General features: G+C 48.2%; 1 pseudogene; it reads left to right on the forward strand.

Annotated features, from left to right (window-relative positions):
- Positions 1-469: 469 nt before the first annotated feature.
- Positions 470-534, forward strand: LOC139030117 (U2 spliceosomal RNA; annotated as a pseudogene).
- Positions 535-6,370: the final 5,836 nt, after the last annotated feature.

Below are 6,370 nucleotides of genomic sequence, written 5' to 3' on the forward strand. Positions count from 1 at the left end.
AAAGGACAATACTGTGTGAGGATGGGGAGCCATCCTAAGGGGAGCAGAACACACTGAGACTTCAACGCAAACCCAGGTACCCAACATGAAAGATGCATGGGTCCAGAGATCCACGAGGTGGACTAGGACAGTCTGACTTACCATTATCCTCAGGCTCCCATGGGAGAATTTGGGCTTCCTGAACAATGTGATTCTAAGCTCTGCAGTTTCAAAATCTTGGTTGCCAAAGGAGGACACTCCGACCAGAAGACAGAGGAAGTCTTTATTCCTGAGGGAAACTTAGAAGAGGAAGTCAGTATGATAAACTACAGCCCCCATTTAGTCACAAGCTATGATTGTCCCCTGGCCACTTCAGACACCAATGCCAACGGAGCAGCAGGTAAGAGGAAGTCACCATCTTTGCAGGGTGATTGGACCTCACTGTCAGGTGGAGGGAAAACCACTAGACCATTCAGGTATGACCTAAATCATCGCTTCTCGGCCTTTTGGCTAAGATCAAGTGTAGTATCAGGTATGACCTAAATCAAATCCCTTATGACTATAGAGTGGAAGTGAGAATTAGATTTAAGGGACTAGATCTGATAGACAGAGTGCCTGATGAACTATGGACAGAGGTTCGTGACGTTGTACAGGATACAAGGATCAAGACCATCCCCATGGAAAAGAAATGCAAAAAAGCAAAATGGCTGTCTGAGGAGGCCTTAAAAATAGCTGTGAAAAGAAGAGAAGCGAAAAGCAAAGGAGAAAAGGAAAGAGATTCCCATTTGATTGCAGAGTTCCAAAGAATAGCAAGGAGAGATAAGAAAGCCTTCCTCAGCGATCAGTGCAAAGAAACAGAGGAAAACAACAGAATGGGAAAGACTAGAGATCTCTTCAGGAAAATTAGAGATACCAAGGGAATATTTCATGCAAAGATGTTTTCGATAAAGGACAGAAATGGTATGGACCTAACAGAAGCAAAAGATATTAAGAAGAGGTGGCAGGAATATGCAGAAGAACTGTACAAAAAAGATTTTCATGACCCAGATAATCATGATGGTGTGACCACTCACCTAGAACCAGACATCCTGTAATGTGAAGTCAAGTGGGTCTTAGAAAGCATCACTACAAACAAAGCTAGTGGAGGTGATGGAATTCCAGTTGAGCTATTTCAAATCCTGAAAGATGATGCTGTGAAAGTGCTGCACTCAATATGCCAGCAAATTTGGAAAACTCAGCAGTGGCCACAGGACTGGAAAAGATCCGTTTTCATTCCAATCCCAAAGAATGCTCAAACTACCGCCCAATTGCACTCATCTCACATGCTAGTAAAGTAATGCTCAAAATTCTCCAAGCCAGGTTTCAGCAATACATGAACCGTGAACTTCCAGATGTTCAAGCTGGTGTTAGAAAAGGCAGAGGAACCAGAGATAAAATTGACAACATCAACTGGATCATTGAAAAAACAAGAGAGTTCCAGAAAAACATCTATTTCTGCTTTATTGACTATGTCAAAGCCTTTGACTGTGTGGATCACACAATCAACTGCAGAAAATTCTGAAAGAGATGGGAATACCAGACCATCTGACCTGCCTCTTGAGAAACCTATATGCAGGTCAGGAAGCAACAGTTAGAACTGGACAAGGAAAAACAGACTGGCTCCAAATAGGAAAAAGAGTACATCAAGGCTGTATATTGTCACCCTGCTTATTTAACTTATATGCAGAGTATATCATGAGAAATGCTGGGCTGGAAGAAGCACAAGCTGGAATCAAGATTGCTGGGAGAAATATCAATAACCTCAGATATGCAGACGACACCACCCTTATGGCAGAAAGTAAAGAACTAAAGAGCCTCTTCATGAAAGTGAAAGAGGAGAGTGAAAAAGTTGGCTTAAAGCTCAACATTCAGAAAAATAAGATCATGGCATCTGGTCCCACCACTTCATGGAAAATAGATGGGGAAACAGTGGAAGCAGTGTCAGACTTTATTTTAGGGGGCTCCAAGACCACTGCAGATGGTGATTGCAGCCATGAAATTAAAACATGCTTACTCCTTGGAAGGAAAGTTGTGACCAACCTAGACAGCATATTAAAAAGTAGAGACATTACTTTGCCAACAAAGGTCCATCTAGTCAAGGCTATGGTTTTTCCAGTGTTCATGTATGGATGTCAGAGTTGGATTATAAAGAAAGCTGAGCAAAGAAGAATTGATGCTTTTGAACTGTGGTGTTGGAGAAAATTCTTGAGAGTCCCTTGGACTGCAAGGAGATCCAACCAGTCCATCCTAAAGGAGATCAGTCTTGGGTGTTCATTGGAAGGACTGATGTTGAAGCTGAAACTCCAATATTTTGGCCAACTCATGCAAAGAGTTGACTCACTGGACACGACCCTGATGCTGGGAGGGATTGGGGGCATGAGGAGAAGGGGACGACAGAGGATGAGATGGCTGGATGGCATCACCGACTTGATGGACATGAGTTTGAGTAAACTCTGGGAGTTGGCATTGGACAGGGAGGCCTGGTGTGCTGTGATTCATGGGGTTGCAAAGAGTCGGACAGGACTGAGTGACTGAACTGAACTGAACTGAACACAAGGAAGGGAGAAGGGAATCTATTTGGCAATCAGGGGATCTACTTGGCACTTGAGGCATTCTTTTGCCCTATTAAGGTGATAAATGGACAAATGCAATGACTCTGAAAAAGACATAGTGACCAGAAACTCAAACTTTTACACACTTAAAAGTGAAATTCTGGGCAATGGCCCCAAGTGAGCAGTTCAGCCCAGCATAGGTGCTGGCCAAGGCTGAGGGCATTCGAGGATTCATAGGCGGTAGATGGTGGGTACCAGCTGGGACTCTGAGACCAGCAGCCGGGTTCACTCCATCTCAGCCTTCCTCCTTTAAGTTTCCCTCAGGAAGAAAGACCCACAGGATTCTATGGGAGCTGCTTCCTGAATGTGAATGGAGAAGTGAGCCTGAAAAGCCTAAAGGCAGACAGTGGAGGACAGATGACACCCTGCCTGGACCCCCTTCAAGGAAGGGCGTGTTGCTCCAGCTTCCGCGAGCTCAGCAGACGACCTCCAGCTGTCAGCTCCTTCAAGAATAGCTTCAGCTGCAGAGAGCCACCTCAGCCAGGGCCATGCCATCTCCAGGCATCTGCAGTCTGCTGACAAAGGAGCGTCAAGGCCCCACCATCTCAGTCCAACAATCTGAAAAACCAGTCTGGCTCTAGCGCTCCCTGCAAGGATGGCTGTGGATGTCACTGGGTCTGTGTACCTGCTTCACTCTCCCTCCACCACGCCCTCTCTCCTTCCTCTCCCTTCCCAGGTGCTGATTCCCAGAGCACTCCCCAGTATGCCCCCTGCACATGAACCCCATCTCAGAGCCAGCTTTCTGGGGCCCCTGCCTGTGACATTAGAGAGCCAGACGCTCTCCTGTGTCCCCTGCAAGTCCACGTTCATTTACTCCTCTAAGCAACCCTGCACAGACGACAAAGGGTAAAGAACCTGCCTGTGGTCCCAGAGCCAGTTAAGGGCAGACCTCCCTGATGGACAGAGCCAGCCGAGCTCCAGCGCCCACTCTCCTAGGTCCCCAGTTTGGGGAGCTCAGAGTCCAGTGGGAGAGAAACAGATGTAGATGCCTGGTCCCTTTCAAGTGCAGAACAGGAGAGAATTCAACTGAACTGAGCAAAAAAGGAATCTCTGTCCTACTGTCAGGCAGCGGAGGCCTGACAGCCAGGCTGTGGGCCTCAGACCCCAAATTTTCTCAAGAGTGAGCCAAGGAAGAACTCAATGCAGGGCATGGAAATCCCCCATGACATGGGAGAGGGTCACCCTCAGCAAGGCCCTCTGCAAAAGGTGGAGCATCCTTTCTGGACATGCTCTCCTGAGGCCTTCCAGAAGGTTCTGCTGCTAGCTGGGTAATTTTCACTCTGTCCCAACCATTGTGAAAACTGCCTGCATCCCTCACTCAGCCTGCATGAAGAGCCTGCCCTTCTCCAGAGTCCGGCACAGGGCTGTGTGGAGACCTCTTGGCTGCACCGCAGAACTGACACCCAGTTGCATGCGATGTCCTCCAGCCAGGCTAACCTCCACTCATGTCTCAAGGCAAGGTAACGTCCTCAGGACCACCTGTGTAGAGGAGGTGCCATCCCCATTCGCCACCCCAGCAGCTAGTTGGACAGAGTTGGGAATCATCACCACCTACATGCAGGTCCCCTCAAGCAACCTGATACATCATCGGTATACTTTAGAAACTTTAAACTCTACAGTTGAAACTTCAGCATTTAAACTCTAAAGTTTAGAACTTTAAAACTTTAGAGTTTTATCTCTATACTCCTGTGTGAGTCTTGGCATATATCTATCTTGATCAATAACCTATTAATTCATCCATGTATTGGCTTTCTTTCTGCATTTAGCAGATATTCAATGAGAGAGAGCTCCCTCCATCTGGAGTAAACAGCCTTGTATTAGAGACAGACTTTGAATGGAAAAAGTTCTAAAAACCAATGTTAAATAAAGCTATAGAGAAATAATTGTACAGGGTTGCTGTCTTCCTTTGAAAGGCATGAGCCCACTCTACGAGACTGCTGGATTCTTCGGTTTCCTGTAGAAACTTCTTTTCGGTCCCTGTCCAGTAGAGTTCTTCAGCTGTCTGTTTTGACACGACCCTCCTCCACTCCACCTTTCATGGTCTCCTTTATCACCCTGGTCTCTTCCCAGAGGAAGCTCCCCCACCTGTCATTCTCCTCACCTCAGTATGACCCCCGCCCTCTGGACCTGACAGCAGCTCTCCTCCAGCTCAGGTCCTCAAGATCGACTGCTGGCCCTGGGGGACGGGGTGCTGGGGGCGGCCATGGGATGTGGCCTGCCTTGCTCAGCTTGCCTGACTTCCCCTGGAGCTCCCACTCTGCTTCCAGCTCCTCCCCAGCCCTGGCCCACTCCTGGCCTTGGAGCTCTGACATCTGCAGGCAGAAGAGGGGCAGATGAGCTGCCCCATCCCACCCCCACCAACTCCTTCTCTAACATGATTCTAACCCGGACATTTCTCTCCATATAACACTGTCTCTGTATAATGCTCTGGGTCTGCCCATTCAAGCTCTCCTTCCAGAGGCAAATATCCAGTTTGTTTGTTTTTTTCCCCTCCATTGATCTTAGTGTCCTACAGGAATGGAGAAGGAGAGAGAGAGAAACAAGAGAGAGAGAGAGAGAAGAGACTGTCCATCGTGTTGGCAGGATCCAGAAATAAACAGTTAAAAAACAGAACGACAAAACCGGGTCCAAAGAGTCTGATGAGCTGCATCATTTAAGAGCCACCCGTGGACCCCTCCCCATCCTTCTCCCAACCCCCTTCCCCCTTTATTGCAGCTACATCTGTTTTGTCCCGCAACACCCCGCTGGGACTTTCCAGGGCCTCCAGGTGCGCCCAGCCATCTCCAGCCAGGCGACCTCAGGCTTGCATCTCGAAGGTCCTCCACCCAACCACCCTTTTATTCCCGAGGCACTAAAAGCACATCTAAACTCCCACGGCTCCTAGCACCCGCATCTGACAGAGAGCTGTCGCCTCTCTGTCACCCTGGCCTTTGCTGAATTCCTGGCAGCGACCATCTGTCTCGTCAATCTCATTACTGCAGAATCCATCAAACTCTTCCACGCCAAAAGTCATAGCTAAGGACATTGTATTAAATTGTCAGCCCCACCCAGCTTTTCCCAAAAGGCCATCACTCTTCATTAATTTATTCTTTTACTCTCTCATTTAAGAAAGAGGTAGGAAAAGCCCATTATGTATCAGGCACTGTTTTTGGCATGAGGGATTCAGAGACCAACGTGGATATGGCCCTGCCAGTCCGGAAATCCACTACTAGAATAATCCAATAAATCACTGCATATGAATTAAAGAGTCCAGAGGAAAAGTGGGGTTCCTGAACACTCGGCCTCTCTGCTTATGAAGAATCAAGCCCCCAGCATTTCCCAGCTCAGGGTATGTGCATCCAGCCCCCTTGGGGTCAGCTTGGTCCTGGCTAAGGAAACCCCCCTCTTGGAGCGGACAGGATGCTGAACTTGCAGGGAGAAGGCGAGAGAGGACAGCCGCTGCTGCAGTGGGAGGCAGGTAGAGAGAGACACCACTGTGAGTGTGCCCAGCAAGGAGGAGGCTGGCTGTCAGCCTGGAGGGGCTTAGTGCTAGCACTCAACATCTGAAGCCAATTTAGTGGGTTGGTGAAAAAGGTGCCATTTCATTTGAGAGGCGGGGAACTGGGGGTGCTCAGAAGGGACTTTCCTTATTCTTCAGCCCAGCATCACTCTGGAGATAGATCCTAATCCTGGTGATTCTCTGGGGGGAAAAAAAAAAAAAAAAAACAACAACTTGCATAGTCCTTTAGTGTTTCCTGTGA

Source organism: Odocoileus virginianus, chromosome 20 (assembly GCF_023699985.2).
Source record: "Odocoileus virginianus isolate 20LAN1187 ecotype Illinois chromosome 20, Ovbor_1.2, whole genome shotgun sequence".
Classification (NCBI taxonomy): Eukaryota; Metazoa; Chordata; class Mammalia; order Artiodactyla; family Cervidae; genus Odocoileus; species Odocoileus virginianus.